Here is an 18,693-nt window from a genome sequence, read left to right on the forward strand (position 1 = left end):
TTCAATTTTTTCCTAGTTTCTGACTTGCCTTTGGATTTTCATTATGATGGCTTTTAAAGAGTAGAAATTTTAAATTTCGCTTAGGTTTAAATTATCAAATATCTCTATTATAATTTGTGATTTTTAGAGTTCAATTGATAAAATCTTTGTATAAGCCAGGGTAAATACAATTTTCTTCTATGTTTTTATCTAAAATATTATAGTTTTAGCTCATATATTTTGATCTGTAATCTGTTAATTTCTGTATATAGTGGGAGGTCAAGACTGAGGTTCATTTTCACCCTCATGGATTTCTGATTGTTCCAGGACTATTTGTGGGAAAGATTTCATCAGTTTTACATTTCATTTTTCCTTCTTTGCCTTCTTTTGTATCAATTAATTATTATTTTGTGATTCAATTTTTTATCTATCTTGGTACTAAACCTTCTTTTTTAGCTTTTTCTCCAGGATTTATATTACATATTTATTTACCATATGTACCATAATATTTGTACTATGTGTATTGTATGTACAATATAGTACATATTTAGTATATATACCATAATATATACATATATTATGTACATAATACATATGTACATATGTATGTGTTTATGTATATGTACATATGTGTATGTACATATATGCTATTATGTATTTACACATATACATAATATATGTACATATGCACTATACCATAATATAGTACATATGTAAATATAGTACATATTTACCATAGTACATGTTCAAATATTATTTTATATCTATGATAATGACATTACAATGATGTACTTCCAGATCTACCCTCTCAGCCTTTGTGCATTCTTGTCACATTATTTTTACAAATGTTATAAACCCTAGATTACATTGATATTATTTTTGTGCTAAATATTTACCTATAAAAGCTAAGAATCCTATGTCTTCAAAAATCAGTTGTATTTCCATGAATGCTGACTGAGCAAAAATCTTTGCATTAAAACGTGAGTTAGGTTGAATAGACAGGTAGATATAGATATATACATACATACATATGTGTATATAAACCCTTGCATATATGTGTATATATTTGTATGTATGTATCTAGACATAGAAACACACATATATTACTGACTTGCACTCTGGTTTACTAGGCATAATTTATAAAATAAATAATTAATATGTGTAATACATTGGTATACAGATGAAAATATCCCCAAAACATATAAAATTATACTTAAAATATTAAAATGTTCCAAAAAGGTACTTTTTAATTTCTAACAAAGAACTCCTTTTTCTGGTTCTCTAAAACACAGTTATTAACATCCACTGTATCAAGTATCTTTCACTTCAGTATTTATTTTTTCTTTGACGAGGTTTATGGAAATCAGCTGGGGATTTTTTAGCAAAGTTTTACAATTAACTCTGCCTTTTTTCACCTGAATAATACATCTGGATTCCAGATTTCCAACTTCTTATTCCTACAGATCACCTAGTCATTAACTGAAAAATTGGTTAACAGTAGCAAATAAATACAATATTATTTATTTTTGTAGACCTACAAAATATTTAAAAGACTAACATAATAATAAAATAAATAAACTTGAATTTTGACTGTAAAACTAATAGAGCATGAAACACAGTATCTTTAATTTGGAAATATAATTCTCAGGGCAAAAGCGATTCTTCAGGAAAGTGAGGAAAACATTGCTCAGAATCTGCCTTCTGTAAATAGTCCAGGCGGAGGAATGAGCCAGTTGTATTGAAGTTTCTCCATTTGAAGAAGGTAGCCCTTATCAGCCATTTTAAATCCATAGAATAAATGGAGTTGGGTCTGCCAACTTATATTCTGTCCTGGAAGAACTATCACATCCCAGTGGTTACTGGTTCTGACTGGCAATGCATGTTAAATGCAGTGATTAATTAACATTTTAAAACAGATGTGTACTCTCACTTTCTTAGAAACTTAACCTAAAAAGCCTGACATTGCACAGGGGAAAGCAAAAATCATCATTAAAATAACCAAGCTGCTCCTAGACAGAAATATTCTCATCAGGTTTGAGTAATACCAGAAGCTTTTCCCCACCCAGATACACTGCAAGTCTGTGTGATCACAAAAACTAGACGTTTCTCCCCCAAGCCTCAGACTGCCTTACCCACACTTCTGTTTTGGTAGGGCTAAGGTTGAATCTGATTATCTGAAGGATTAATGGAGGTTCCAAGTTACCCTCATGAGTAGTTTGGAATCAGTGTTTTAGGGACTTGCTCTTACATGGGCAGTAACCACATCAAGATTCCACTTGCGTCCTGAAATGTACAAATGAGCAATCCCAAACAAGAGTCTTTGCTCCTCAGTCAGCAGTCAGTAAAACCACAACTCCTGAGTTGGAGATTTCCTAGATTATTTGTTACTCAGTCAGCAGTCAGTAAAACCACAACTCCTGAGTTGGAGATTTCCTAGATTATTTGTTACTCAGTCAGCAGTCAGTAAAACTGCAACTCTCGAGTTGGGGATTTTCTAGATTATTTGTTACTCAGTCAGCAGTCAGTAACACTGCAACTCTCGAGTTGGGGATTTTCTAGATTATTTGCTACTCAGTTGGCAGTTAGTAAAACCGCAACTTTCAGGTTGGGGATTTTCTAGATTAGAAGGTATTGCTCACTGGACCAAAGACGACATTTATTGGGCAACACGGTTTTTATTTTAGCTCTGGTGCTGGCTGAATGCACTGGTCTGAGTCACTCCACTTGGACATACTTTGATTCCCTGAAAGTAACTCATTCTCCCTGGTAAACCCGATGCTTGTGCAAGTTCATAGCTCCATAATGGTCAATCTGTTTATGTTATGGGATAAGCAAATCTGAAAACACAGCAGTGGTTACTAAGGGCCTGCAAGAGTCCCTAGACGTATGGCATATACTCACTGGAAATGTCCTCTTGGAAAGAGAGAAAGAGGTGAATGCTCTCATGGTAATAATGCATTTTTTACCAAGCATTTTGCAGTAGTGGAATATTTTGACTGCTTTGGAGTTTAGCCACCTTTTTTAGAGAAATGCACAATGTGGAACAGATGAAGAAACATTTTCATCCATTATAGGGGTTGCAAGAAATAGATTCAAAATTCAGTCTGCATTCAGAATAAAGAGTAAAAATTTTGCCAAGATTAATTGCTGGAGACAAGATATGCTGTTAATAAAAGTGCTGTAAATGAAAATTATCAGAGTATCAATTTCCTACTCTGCTTTAGAACTCAGCCCAAGGACACAAGTGGACTCCTAAAAATGAGTTTTAATAACTTTCTTTTTTGCTTGGGTTAGTCTGTAGGCAAAATTTTGTAGTTTTAATAATAATCTCTGACAGTAATAAGTTCCTCTAGTGTTTATACCTCCCTAACAATACATGGCTGTAATTACTGTAGCAGGAAATTTAATAAGTCTCAGAAAGTGGAATAAATATGACATTGTGTTTTCTGAAAAATATTAATCCCCCTCTCTTTGTGTTTTTGTTATTTGAGAATGTTGATCTCTCCAGTGCCCCTTTGCCTGGCGAGGAGTGAGGTGTGTGGGCAGAGAGGCAGAGATGGAGTAGCACGTCTTCACCACTGAAGACATTTCCTTTCTACTTTATTCCTTTTTTTTTTTTTTTTTGAGACGGAGTCTCGCTCTGTCGCCCAGGCTGGAGTGCAGTGGTATGATCTCGGCTCCCTGCAAGCTCCGCCCCCCGGGTTCCCACCATTCTCCTGCCTCAGCCTCCCGAGTAGCTCGGACTACAGACACCCGCCACGACACCCAGCTAATTTTTTTTGTATTTTTAGTAGAGACGGGGTTTCACCATGTTAACCAGGATGGTCTTGATCTCCTGACCTTGTGATCCGCCTGCCTCGGCCTCCCAAAGTCCTGGGATTACAGGCGTGAGCCACCGCGCCGGCCTTATTCCCTCTTTTAATGAAGGATTGCTTACCATTCTCACACAATTCAGCATCTCCCCAGAGATTAACAGGCTAATTGTGAAATCCCTGGCATCTCTATATTGGGTTAAAAAATGCATTATTTAGATTAATTTTGCCTGCTTCTTAGGCGCTTATAAAAGCTAAAGCTCCGCAGTCATCTCACCCCCTTCTCCTCTGCAGAACATCGTTGTGTATCAATCCTCAGGCATGGCTTTCCCATCCTCCCCACCTCACTGGCATCTGTTCTCAAACCCTTTTACTGACTTCTTCTCTATCCAACTTGTAAATCACTGAATCAGGGGCAAAATTTCCCCCAGGAGAAGTTTTATGGCAAGGCCTGGGACATTTTTGTGTTTGCTGTCACATTTCAGAATGGGTGGAGGGGCACTCCTGGCATCTAATCGTGGAGGTCAGGGATGGTGCAGAGCATCTTGCAATGTACAGGACAGCACTCATCACAAAGAAATATCCATCCAAATATCAGTCGTGCCATGGCTGAGAAATCATGCTGTAAATGTTGAGCTCTCCCAGAGCTCTGTTCCAAGTCTTTCCCTACCTATACATTCTTCTATACTCTTTCCAGTCTCCTGCTTTACGTATCACTCATTCGTGGGTGACTCCCAAATATGTCTCCAGCCTTCGTCTCTCACAGATTGCTGGATTCTATATCCAACTCTATTCTTGTTCTCTCCCTTTGTAGGTCCATTAGGGACTTCAAACTTACAGTGACCAAAATAGACTCCTTAACTTTGACCTCACGATCCACATCTCCCTGGTATTCATCATTTTCATAAATGGCACCAACATTTACTCAGTTGCTCAAGCCTGAGCTATCCAATATGGCAGCCACCAGCCCTATGTAGACAACTGAACTCTTGAAATGTAGCTGGTCTGAATTGGAAGGAAATGTAAAATGATCATGGAATTTCAAACACTTAGTATAAAAAAGAAGGTGATATATCTCATCGATAATTTTTATATATCAATTGTATATTGGGATGATAATATGTTGTGTATGATGGATTAATAAAATATATTATTACGCAGGTAGATTCAGAGGAGATAGCAGAGTAGGAAGCACCAGGAATCTGTCTCCCCATCTAGACGGCCTTGCATTGTCAGAATCTGTCTGATGTGACTGTCTGGGGACTCTGGAGTTGATTGAAGGCTTGCAGCTTCCAGGGGAAGGCATAGATGGGAAAGTGCGGTTATTTTCAGTCAATTTGAGCTCTCAACACAGTACAGTATGAGGTACCCATTTCCCGCTCTGAACTCCATGACAGGCAGATAGATATCATAAGAGTATCTTCTCTTACCAAAGTGGGATAAAGTTAGAAATCAACATAGAAGTAAAATTGGAAAATTTGTAATTTTGTGGATTAAACACACAGACAACCAACAGATTACAAAGGAAATCACAAGGTTCACTTATAAAAATACTTATAGATGAATGAAAATAAAAACACAACATACGGAACTGTGGGATGCAGGGAAAGTGGTGCTGTGGGGAAATTTATAGCTGTAGATGTTTACATTAAAAAAAAAAAAGCAAGATTTAAAATCAACACCCTAGGTTTAAAATGTAAGGAACTAGAAAAGAGAACAAACTAAACCCAAAGCTAGCATAGCGAAGAAAATTATAAAAGGGCAGAGATAAACAAAATAGAGACTAGAAAAATAATAAAGAAAATGAATAAAGCCAAAAGTTGGTTATTTGAGAAGAGCAATAAAATTAACAAATTTTAGCAAGTTCAACTAAGAAAAAAAGAGTAGACTCAAATTACTAAAATCAGAAAGGAAAGTAAGGATATCACAACCAATTTTATAGAAATAAAAAAGATTATAACAAAGTATTGCATGGAAAATTGTATGCCAATAACTTGGTAACTTAGATGAAATGGACAAATTCCTAGAAACACAAAACTTGCCAAGACTAAATTATGAAGAAATAGAAAATCTGGATAGACCTATAAGTAGTAAAGAGATTGAATCAGTAATCCCAAATTTTCTGACAAATAAAAGCCCTGGATCTGATGACTTCACTGGTAAATTTTATCCAACATTTAAAGAAGAACTAACATCAGTCTTTATCAAACCTTTCTAAAATATTGAAGAGGAGAAAACACTCCCTTATTCATTATATGAAGCTAGTATTAACCTGACACTAAAGCCAGACAAAGAAATTACAGGAAAAAAACAACAATAACAACAACAGACAACTATAGACCAATATGTCTTATAAACATTAGGGCAAACATCCTCAACAAAATACGGTCATGCACCACTAAATAGTGAGGATACATGCTGAGAAATGTGTCATTAGGTAATCTTGCCTTTGTGCAAATTTCATAGAATATACTTGTACAAACCTAGATTGCATGGCCTACTACACACCTTTGCTGTATGGGATAGCCTATTACTCCTGTGCTACAACCCTGTGTAGAATGTTACTGGACTGAATGCTGTAGGCAATTGTAACACAATGGTAAGTGTTTGTGTATGTAAAGGTAAAAAAGGTACAGTAAAAATATATTATAATCTTATGGGGCCACTGTTGTATATGTGATCCATTGTTGACCAAACTATTATGATACACATGACTGTACTAGAAAAGTGACTTCATCAACAAATAAAAAGGTATGTAGACCATTACCAAATGGTATTTATTCCTGGAATGTAAGGATGTTTCAACATATGAAAATCAATCAATGTAGTAGTATACCACATTAACAGAATGAAGAGGAAAATACTCATCATCTTCTCAATTGATGAAGAGAAAACGTTTGACAAAATTCAACATCCATTCATGATAAAAATGTTCAATAAACTAGGAATAGAGGAATCTACCTCAACATAATAAAATCCAAATATGAAAAACCCACAGCAAACATCATACTCAATGGTAAAAGACTGAAAGCTTTTCCTATAAGATCAGAAACAAGGCAAAAATTCCCATTCTCACCACTTCTATTCAACATAGTACTAGGATTTCTAGCCAGAACAATTAGGCAAGAAAAAGAAATAAAAGGCATTCAAAATGGAAAGGAAGAAGTAAAATTATCACTGTTCACAGATGGTATGATATTATTCATAGAAAACCCTGAAGATTCCACACACAAAAATGGTCAGAGCTAATAAATAAATTCAGCAAAGAAGCAGGATACAAAGACAACACACAAAAATCGTTTGCATTTTTATACAGTAACAATGAGCAATCTAAAAAGCAAACTACAGAAACAATTCAATTTATAATCATATCAGAAAGAATAAAATGCTTAGAAATAAACCTAGGAGATAAAAGACTTGTACAATAAAAACTACAAAACATTACTGAAAGAAACTAAAGAAGACATAAAGGGAAATGCATCCTATTTTCATGAATTAGATCCTCACGCAGAGAGCCTTTAAGGAAGTGAATGAGATCCCATCTACCCACTCAAGTGTTCTTTTTGGCTCTGCTATTCTTTCTTGGCACCCAAGGTAGCAGCTTGCTTCAATAATTTGTGGCTTGGTGTGAGTTGGCTTCCTTGTCCCACAGCTGGGCATTTGGTTCATGGCTCCCTACAGCTGTCTGGTGCAAGTGTATGATACGGATGGACTCACTAAAGAAGATAACTGATGTGACTTAATATTGTTAAGGTGTCAATATTACCCAAAGCAATCTACAAATTCAATAAAATCCCTATCAAAATTCCAATTTTTTTCAGAAATAGAAAAACCCATCCTAAGATGTATATAGAATCTCAAGGATCTCCAAATAGACAAAACAATCTTGGCAAAGAGGAACAAAGCTGAAGGACCCAAACTTACATGGGTCAGGTGACAAGGGTCATTTTTGACAAGGGAGCCAAGACCATTCAATGGGGGAAAGGACTACCTTTTCAACAAATGGTGCTGAGAAAACTGGATATCCACATGCAAAAGAATGAAACCTATCTAACGGTATACATAAAAATTAACTGAAAACGGATGAAAGATTTAACTTAAAGATCTAAAACTATAAAACTCTTAGAAGAAAACATGGGCCAAAAGCTTTGTGACAAAGGATTTAGCAATTATTTCATGGATATATCAAAGGCATAGACAAAGAAAAAATCAACAAATAGGATTTCATGAGACAGAAATTATAATGATGGTTGATTGAGGCTGGGGGAAAGGAAAAATATTTTTTAAGGGGCATAGATTTCAGTTTTACAAGATAAAGAGTTATAAAGATGGATGCTGGTCATGGCTGCACAACACTATAAATGTGTTTGATACCAATAAACTACACACTCAACAATGGCTAAGATGACAAAAATGGTATATATTTTAACACAGTTAAAAATTGGAAAAAATTAAATTCATAAGGCAATGTTATAAAAATACATTTATTATACTTTATTTCACCTGATTCTTTTTAACTTTCTTAATGTGGCTACTAACAAACATAATTACATTATATTTCTGTTGAACCGCTCTACTGCAACCAATGCTCATACCATTTCATCAGCAAGTCATCAGCTTCATTTTGGCTTCACCCCCCAAGCTCATCTTGAATGCCCCCCACTTCTGTATCCTCACCACCTCCACCAGGGCCAAGGCTAACATAATCTTCTGCTCAGCTATTGAAAGAGCCTAACAAACCTTCTCCTTGATTTTCATTTTGTCCACATGCCAGCCAGAATGCTCTTTTAAAAGCTTATGTCAAGTAATGCCACTTTCCTGGTTAAAGCCCTCCAATGGCCTCACATAACACAAAATATCCAGTTACCTTGACTGGTGTCCAGAGTCCTACATTACCTGTTCTGCCTTATTCTCCCATCTCACCTCTCAACACTCTGCCTAATGCCCACATTATTCTAAACACCTTGGTCTTTTGCTTGCCTCCAGGACACACCAAAGAACATTAGCTTTTTCGAGTCTTTGCATTAGCTGATCTCTCTTCCTAAAATATTATTTTCCATGATCACTGAATGCTGGATCCATTTCGTTTCCAAATATCAGTTTAAATGACATATTAAAAACTGCACATTAAAGTCTAACTTGAACACCTAATAGAAAATCACCACTCAACCACTCAAGTGCTCTCTGTGACATCAAATTGTCTTCTGTAGTGGTCATTGACACCTGTCATCATGTTTATTTCCTCCACAGAGGTCTAATGCCCTCTATGAGAATAAAAACTTCTTGCTCACCTCCATATTCCCAACATTAATTGGAACATAGAAGACTCTTAAAAATACTTTCTATTTTTTCAATTATACTTTAAGTTCTGGGGTACATGTGCAGAACGGTGCAGGTTTCTTACATAGGTATTAATAAAAAGATGTGCAGTCAACAAACATATGAAAACTCATCATCACTGGTCATTAGAAAAATGCAAATCATAACCACAATGAGATACTATCTTACACAAGTTAGACTGGTGATCATTAAAAAGTCAGGAAACAACAGATGCTGGAGAGGATGTGGAGAAATAGGAATACTTTTACACTGTTGTTGGGAGTGTAAATTAGTTTAACATTTATGGAAGACAGTATGGCGATTCCTCAAGGATCTAGAACCAGAAATACCATTTGACCCAGCAATTCCATTACTGGGTATGTACCCAAAGGATTATAAATCCTTCTACTTTAAAGACTCATGCACACGTATGTTTATTGTGGCACTGTTCACAACAGCAAAGACTTGGAACCAACCCAAATGCCCATCAATGATAGACTGGATAAAGAAAACGTAGCACATACGCACCATGGCATACTATACAGCCATAAAAAGGATGAGTTCATGTCCTTTGCAGGGACATGGATGAAGCTGGAAGCCATCATTCTCAGCAAACTGACACGAGGACAGAAAACCAAACACCACATGTTCTCACTCATAAGTGGGAGCTAAACAATGAGAACACATGGACACAGGGAGGGGAAAATCACACACCAGGGCCTGTCAGAGGGTGAGGGGCAAGGGGAGGGATAGCATTAGAATAAATACTTAATGTAGATGATGGGTTGATGGGTGCAGCAAACCAACATGGCACATGTATACCTGTGTAACAAACCTGCACATGTATCCCAGAACTTAAAGTATAATAAAAAATTAAAAAAAAAAAAAACTTTCTAAAGCCACTTCCTTGTCAAATTGTAGTCAAACCCTGGGAAGTTTAGTAAACCCAGAATTTCCTTAAACAGAAATATGCCATCAAATATTTCACTTCCTTAATCCCCTTATAAACATGTTTCTATCTTTTTTTCTTAATCCTCTTCCCTTCCAGCTCTTACTTGATCTCTCTCCCTCCCACTCTGGGATAGCTTTCTCAAAGGGTAATCTACACTCTGCCTGCTCATCAATTTCCATTTCCTTCCTAGTTTGTTCCACTCTACTGTTCTTCTGTCACCTAGGCTGCATCCCATAGGCATTTTGTTGAGTTTCTCGTTGCTTAATTCTTCTGCACCTCTTGTTGATCACTTCTTTTTTTAAATATTGCTACCTCACTTTTATTCTTCTCTACCTCTGTGCTTGAGATTCTCCATTTGCATCTTCTGATTCACTCTTTCCCTTTCTCCTCCTGCTTGGGCAGTGCCCCAAGTGCTGGCCCTATGGATGGCATCTACTGATCACCCTTTCCCTCTGGTCTCCTGTTGGGTTTAAGCCATGGGCGTGGGGGTACTAGTAGAAGGGATAGTGGGAGGAGGGAGAAACTGAGGTATTGATCCTTCTGGTTCTGCCTAGTCTGGTTCACAGCAGTGCCTGTTTTCCTGCATCAAAGACCAACACTTTTTGTGGGCTTCTCTCCTCAACATCTACATGTCTCTTGGTTCCAGGAGATACCCCCTTTACCCTTCAGAATACTGGATGGGCATGCTTCCCTGCTGGTGCTCCCCAAAGCTTCCTCTTACCTTGCTTACATTCTTGCAGTCTCTTCATCAGCTCCATCTGTTTCCTGTGGGTATCTTGACTGATATAGTCTCCTTGGCATGTTACTCTTTCTTCAAGACCCTGAAAGGTTGGTTTTCCCCAGTGTTTCATCTTCTATCTTTCATAGTCCACAGGGTCTCGAGTATTGTTTGTGACTCCTTGTCTCCTAAAGTTACAATGATCATGGATAAGCTGATGATTTTCAAATTTTTATTCTCATTTCAAAACTCCCTTCTGTCATTCAGTCATTTGTATATAATTGTCAGGTACATTCCTTTAATGTGTCCTGAAGGGAGGATATGATAGGAAAACAGATATTTTTTCCAAATTGAGTGTGTTAGTCCATTTTCACACTGCTATAAAGAACTACCTGAGGCTGGATAATTTATAAAGAAAGAGGTTGAATTGACTCACCATTCCATATGACTGGGGAGGCCTCAGGAAACTTACAATCATGGCAGAAGGCAAAGGAGAAGCAAGGCACATCTTACAAGGCAGCACGAGGAGACAGCAGGTGAAGAGGGAAGTGCTATACTTTTAAACCATCAGATCTCGTGAGAACTCACTATCATGAAAACAGCATGGGGGAAACCCGCCCTGGAATCTAATCATCTCCCACCAGTCCCTCCCTTGATACATGGTGATTAAAATTCAAAATGTAATTTGGGTGGGGACAGAGAGACAAACCATAGTAGTAAGGGAGGAAATTCAAAGGGTCTGTCTCAGGAGACAATGAATTCCACACACAGGAATTATTCATGACCAGATGCAAGAGTTGAGATGACTCTGAGGATTCCTTCCAGGTCTTACCTTCAATACACTGGAAACATTGCACTGAGAACATCCCTAGTAGAATACTGCCAGAGGAGTTGCTTGGGAAAATATCTTTGTGTGTGTATATGGGAGTATATGTGGGCATGTATTTATATGTATCTGGAAGTGTGCATATGTATAAATAGAAGGAGATATTAATCTATACATATCTGACATCTTTTTAATGCCTGCAACCCAAATAAAAATAAGCTCCATGAAGAATGGATGAGCTGACAACACACTATCCAATTCTGCATCTGGAGCATGCACAGGAATTTATTACAAGCAGCAGCCAGATTTTTTTTTGGACATGTAATAATCTTTTATTCTGTTTTATGTGAAAGTTAAAAGCTAAAGAATGCCATTTGCAGACCTTCAGCAACTTCTAGCTTGGCTTTAGAAATTCATTGCAGAAGATGGAGATCTTTGATATAAGGCCAGGACAATGACATTCAGCACCCAGATCTTAATTTCTGAATTGATTCTCCAACTCAGCCCCTGTTCTGTTTGCAGAGATGACAGAAGAAACATCCAGGAGTAAATTTCAACACACAGCAGCATCTGAGAGAAGCCAGCTGTGAAAAAGTGAGTGAACCCCACACCCATGCACATCATTTGTTATAAAGACACTGCCTTCATTTTTATCATGAAACTTCTACTCAGACAAAAGATTTAACATCAAAGAAGAGCATTGCTGAGGCTTCAGGTTACTAAGATTATTGAGAAATCCTATAGTGGCTTGAATCAACTCCGGCAAGGTAAATTCACTAAGATCCCAGGGGATGCATCAACGTTTGTCCCACTTGTCAGAGGAGGTCAGGCAGGAAATGCCAAACGAGAGAAATTCTCCTAAATGAGGTCAACTAGTACACCGATTAGTGTGTAGGCAAACACTGATGATGCAGACGAGAAAGGGGGTGAGGAGAAAATGTTACCCTTGACTAGAGGGGAGAGGAGGCCTTCCCTCCCAACCCTATTCAGCTGCAGACTTCACAGGACTGCCACAAGCAACATTGAATGGAGAGATAAAAAGATGATAAAAGTCTCAGGCTACACTCCCGTCGGGCTTTGCGGCTGTGGGTTTCCAGAGCGACCACCCCTGCAGGTCCCTGAACCTGCCACCTTGTCAGCAGGTGTGTCTGACTGGCTGTGGCTAGGGACAAGTCAAAGGGGCCAAAACTGCCCCAAAGGGGATTGGTAAACACTTGGGTCAAATGAGAGTAAGAAGGGGATATGATAGTGCTGTATTGTGGGTCTTCCACACCCATCTGGTCATTCCCATATTCAAGAGTTGTCCATTACCTTCAGAACGGCTACAAGGCTGTCTTTGGGCAGCCTAGCGTCCCAGGTTCTTCTATACAGCTAAATATATACACAGAAAGCTTTTCTTGTGTCTGTCAAAAGAAAATCCCCAGCCAACTGCACACTCCTTGGGACTGAAGAGGCTAACATTCTTCCATCCACTCAGCAGGCATTTACTGTGCACTGAGTCAGTGCCAAGGGCTCCAGAGTGAAGGACACACAGCCCATCCCTCAGAAGATCAGCTCACGGTGGGTGAGGGGGAAAGACCAGCAGACAATGAAGACGCAGCATGACCCAGCTCCTCCCCGTGGACACACAGACCTAAATATTGTGGATCCCACTGAGGTCCCTGAGCTTCTCCTCCGGATTCAGTCCTGACCGTCGGTCATCTTCCATGGCTGCTTGCCTCCAGGCCTCCGTACCTGCCTTCCTTCTGCCGCTTGCCCTCCCCGTCTCTTTCTTGCATCCATCACTGCACCTGACTCTAGTGACTTTCAGGTCTTTGTTTCCATGTCATCTCCTTGAGAAAGCCTTCCCTGCCTCCCTGGTCAGTTGTCTAGTTTCTGGGTTCCTTCAGACCCCTGGTTTTCCTGTCATCTATCTGGCCATGTTGCATCTTCATTGCCCGCTTGTCTCTCCCCCTCACTCACCGTGAACTGGTCTTCTGAGGGCAGAGGCTGTGCATCCTTCACTCTGGAGCCCTCAGCACTGACTCAGTGCATAGTAAGTGGTTGCTAAGTGGATGGAAGAATGTTAGCCTAGCTGGGGGCTTTCTTTTGATAGACACCAGAAAAGCTTTCTGTTTTCATATTTGGCTGTATAGAAGAACCCGGGAGGCTAAGCTGCTCGAAGACAGTCTTGCAGGAGGAAATCCCTCTTGATTTTTCAGGGTAATCTCCGGGCAGTGGCAGGGATGGAAATGTGGTCAGGGCTAGAAGAGTTTTGATGAGCAGAATAGAGAAATCATAAATCACCTCAGAAAATACTGAAGTCATCCTGAATAGGCTGTTGGTAGAAATAGCAACATGAGGGGAGCTGTTTAGAACAAAGGCTCCGAATAAAGTGAGGAGGGTGGCATTAGAGGAGACCAGAATGGGAGATCAGAGAGACTTGAGGTCAAATGGCTGTAGAACGCCTGTACCAGTTTGAAGATCCAGGGCCATGCGGAGAAGGTGCTGATGCTGCCAGAAATCTGTTAGGGTGTGGAAGGGGTCCCCTCCAGAGTGCCCAGGTGACAGCCCCACCCAGCCAACACTTTGGCTTCTATATGGAAGAGCTGGAGCTGAGGATCAACAGAGCCACTCTGTGCCTGGACTACAGACTTGTGAAATGTTGAGATGATAGATGGGTACTGCTTTCAGCTGTTAATACTGTGGTAATTTGTTATGGCAGCCACAGAAAACTCATGCAGGTTTTCCTGAAGTTAAACAAGTGAGTCCTGGGGTCTCCCGGAGGGAGGGAGTTCAGTTCCTGGCTATGCCTCCCATTACCTGCCACCACCAGCCAGGGCTTCACTCCTACTTTGTGAAACATGACAGTGAGCGCCACACAGCACTATGAGGAGGTAAGGACATGTCACACGTAAAGCCAGGGAACAGTCCATTGCACAAACAAAGCCCACTATATATGTAAGCTGCCATGCAACTAAGTTAATGCAAATCCCTGTTTTCTTTGTTCCCATGGAAGATAAACCATAGACAGTCTAACCAGGCTGCTGCTTAAATAAAACCATGTGGCCCTGAGCAAAAGCCAGAGGTTGCATTTGCTCCGGAAAAGCCTGCTGTGCCTCCTGCATCTACCCTGTCCTCTAACAGAAGCTGCCTTAACTCAAGGTGGTCAGGTTGCCTTGGCCAAAGCTGGTTGAGTTAGTGCTGGACACTTGACCCATGCTGAGCTTTCTGATTCTCTCTCCTGGGGACCCAGAGAGGGGACAGTGAGAGCCTTCTTCCTTAGCTGTGGGCAGTGGAACAGTCACAGTGGGGCATGGGGCCAGAGTCAAAGCCAAGGAGTGAGATGGTCAAAGGATGAGCTTGCAACACAGCAGAAATTAGAAGCCGCACAGAGGGCAAGGCTTGCTCTGCAGAGAAGGCCATGCTAATGCTGACATGCCATCATAGTATCACAGGAGCTACATGGATTGTGCACTTCATCTGTGTAATGCGCTATTCTGGGGCTTCATGTGTGACATTTCTTTATATCCTCACAACACCATGTGGTATTTTTTGTAGAGACGGGGTTTTGCCATGTTGCCCAGGCTAATGATCGCTATTTTCTTCTAGTTTTCTCCTTGTGCCTGCCACCTAAGCACTGATGTGGGGTAAGATGTGATCCTCAGGTCTCTTGTTTACCTCTTTCCTCTCGATGGTGAACAACACTTGTTCTGTGCAGCCAGCATCCCTTTCCTGCACCTTCTCACTGTCTCATTTCACAAAGAAGGAAAGAAGCCCTCGGAGGTGGCTGGCAGGTAATGGGAGGCAGAGGCAGGAGCTGAACTCCCTCTGGGAGACCCCAGGCCTCACCTGCTTAACCTCATGACACCCAGAAGCCCAGAGAAACAGACATCAACCCCCCAGGAACTGTTCCCACAAGATCTGTTCCCATAGACCCCGACTATACTTCCCACACTGGTATCCCTGAAGAGTGCCTACATCTTTAACGAGCTTCTTAAAGATTATTAAATTCCTTTGCAAAAGTTACAAAAGCAACACAATTGTTGACAGTATAGGTATATAAGGAAAACTTGAATAATGTTCCCAGCCCCATTTTGATCACTTCTGATCCTGGGAGCCCCATCTTTGTTCACAGCCTGGGGTGTTTCCTTCCGCACATTCTTCTGCTCACGTGTTTTTTGTTCTTTGATTTATTTGTTTCTACAAAATGTATTCCATTCACCTACAACTAATCTTGTCCTTCACCTTCATTTTCTCACTTAATATTTCATTATGAACGTCCCTAAATCAACAGATAACAGATAAAGGCAGATAAAGCATGCTCTTTTGTAATAAAAGGAAACCACAATTTTTCACTCATAACTTTATAAAAGAATAGCACTTGAGTCCGGCATTTTTTTGCCACCACAATAACGTAAAACAAACAACTTCTTGCCCGTATATCCTTGTATATGTTGCCTATATTTTAAAGAGGCTGGATGGAGAATGGCCAAGTGGCTAAGAAGTCCAGATGCTAGATGTGTGGTATTGTTTCTGAGGGCTCTGTTCTGTTCCATTGGTCTATATCTCTGGTACCAGTACCATGCTGTTTTGGTTACTGTAGTGTTTTAGTATAGTTTGAAGTCAGGTGGCGTGATGCCTCCAGCTTTGTTCTTTTTGCTTAGGATTGTCTTGGCAATGCGGGCTCTTTTTTGGTTCTATATGAACTTTAAAGTAGTTTTTTCCAATTCTGTGAAGAAAGTCATTGGTAGCTTGACGGGGTTGGCATTTTTATTGTGGCACTATTCACAATAGCAAAGACTTGGAACCAACCCAAATGTCCATCAATGACAGACTGGATTAAGAAAATGTGGCACATATACACCATGGAATACTATGCAGCCATAAAAAGGGATGAGTTCATGTCCTTTGCAGGGACATGGATGAAGCTGGAAACCATCATTCTGAGCAAACTATTGCAAAGACAGAAAATCAAACACCGCATGTTCTCACTCATAGGTGGGAACTGAACAATGAGAACACTTTGACATAGGGTGGGGAACATCACACACTGGGGCCTGTCATGGGGTGCGGGGAGTGGGGAGGGATAGCATTAGGAGAAATACCTAATGTAAATGACGAGTTAATGGGTGCAGCACACCAACATGGCACATGTATACATATGTAACAAACCTGCACGTTGTGCACATGTACCCTAGAACTTAAAGTATAATAAAAAATAAAAATAAATTTTAAAAAAGGAGTCCAGATGCTAGAATCAAAATACCTAGATTCAACTTCCTGCCCTGCTGTTTGCTAAATGTATAACCTTGGCTAAGTTGCTTAACCTCTGCAAGACTCAAGTCCCTCATATGTTAAACAGGCACGGTGCTGGAGACACTCCCTAGGATTGCTGTGAGGAATTGTGCTAATCATTTATGACCCTTAGAACAGAGCTTGGCACACAGTAAGTACTTGGTCAGGGTTAGTTATCTTCATTATCAGATGATCATTTTCATTATTGTGGTGGCACAGAGTCACTGGACGGATTCCCACATGAAGAATATTTTGTATTAATTCACTTTCTTTTTCACTAGACCCAGTCTCGTGAGGTTTCTATAACTTTGTATCATAACACCCTAAGGCACTACCGAAATATGGATGCAATAAATTCAAATATGAACTATAACTAGGCATTATAAATTGAGTTGGCCCTAATAATCATCTTTGCAATGTTGACTTTTCTGGGAATAATAAGTCTTACTGCATGTGTTAGCTCTGGGCCCATCTTGGGAGGGAGAACTTTGTAAGAAGATCATCATCTATCTCTCGCACTTTCATTAAACAGGATTGTTTTTGAGTCAGATCAATTTCCTACCTCCATGGTCCAAGCTTTTGGCAAATTTGCATCATAATCATCTTCTTCATCCACTTGGCAGATACTTAATGCAAGTCATCCTGTCCACAGGAAAACAGACATCATAGACATAAAATGTGTGTTCTCCATTTAATTTTTATGAGCACTTAGTGGGTAACCCTTTGTTTTTATTCTCCCCCTTGATGTCAAATTACACCATATGTCTTTTCATAGTTTGTCTAATCTACAATTGTATTTCTCATTATCATTTTGTGGGTTGTGGTGCTATTTCCTCCAGTTTCATTCTCCCTCTTTTATGTTTCTCTTGTACAAAATTAATTACATTGTACCTTCAAGCATAATTTTAACACTGTCTCCATTGCACTGTGTCTGCTTTTAATTAATGCTCTTCTAATGTAGATTCTAAAGCCAAATGGTGCAATATTGTGAGCATCAAAGAAACAAAGAATCTAACAAAACTGAAATGAATGAGCAAGACAAAAACAGCTGACAATGTGTTCTCATTTGAAAATGTCACTTTCACCGTCCATTGAAAGAATGGATTACTTGGAGCTTTCTCTTAAAAAAAAAAAAAAGACAAGAGATGTTGACTCTAGATTTCTGGCGCTGTTGGTATGAGTTTTACCTGGACTCACACTAAGCAAATATCTCAAGAGGAATTAACCGAACACAGCATTCTCACAACTCAAGGAAAGGGGAGGTGAACCCCACAAATACATTTCTCAGAAGTTTTCTATAAACCAGATATGGCAAACCACTCGTCTCGAACTTCAGCCTGTGTTTTTCATGTCTCAAAGACTCTGATGATGCTGGGTCCTTTCGGTGTCCCACACAACCCCACTCCAAAGGAGAAGGAATCTCTTTGGGTTTCTGTCAGTTTCACAGAAGAGAAAATCAAACACAGTAGAACTACATACATCGTGGCTCTGTGAATTAGTGAAATGTCCAAATAACACAATATGGAAAACAAATGTCATCTTACTACTTTTTGATTAATGAATCAGCTTGAACTTCTACCTACAAGCAGGACTGCTTTAAAAATGTGTGTGTGTGTGTGTGTGCGCGCGTGTGTGTTATGAATTTGCAGTAAAATGTGGATACATGAATGATGTATATGCATTCTAAAATAGACAATTTATATTGGGTGGGTATATTGTGTGCAATTTTGTTTGTTGCCTTAAGTTATTCAATGTGTCTTTTCTTATAAAAATTAGATGGAATGGGTAATAATTTTGAGGTAACAGAGGC

General features: G+C 39.4%; 1 long non-coding RNA gene across 1 annotated transcript in view; it reads left to right on the top strand.

The window, feature by feature from the left end:
* Positions 1–11,226: 11,226 nt before the first annotated feature.
* Positions 11,227–18,693, top strand: part of LOC103887898 — a 76,197-nt gene continuing 68,730 nt past the window's right edge. Inside the window, exon 1 of the long non-coding RNA XR_002515044.2 lies at positions 11,227–12,200. This is a non-coding gene — a long non-coding RNA (uncharacterized LOC103887898). The remainder of the gene's footprint in view (positions 12,201–18,693) is intronic.

Source organism: Papio anubis, chromosome 16 (genome assembly GCF_008728515.1).
Source record: "Papio anubis isolate 15944 chromosome 16, Panubis1.0, whole genome shotgun sequence".
In the NCBI taxonomy this organism is placed as follows: domain Eukaryota; kingdom Metazoa; phylum Chordata; class Mammalia; order Primates; family Cercopithecidae; genus Papio; species Papio anubis.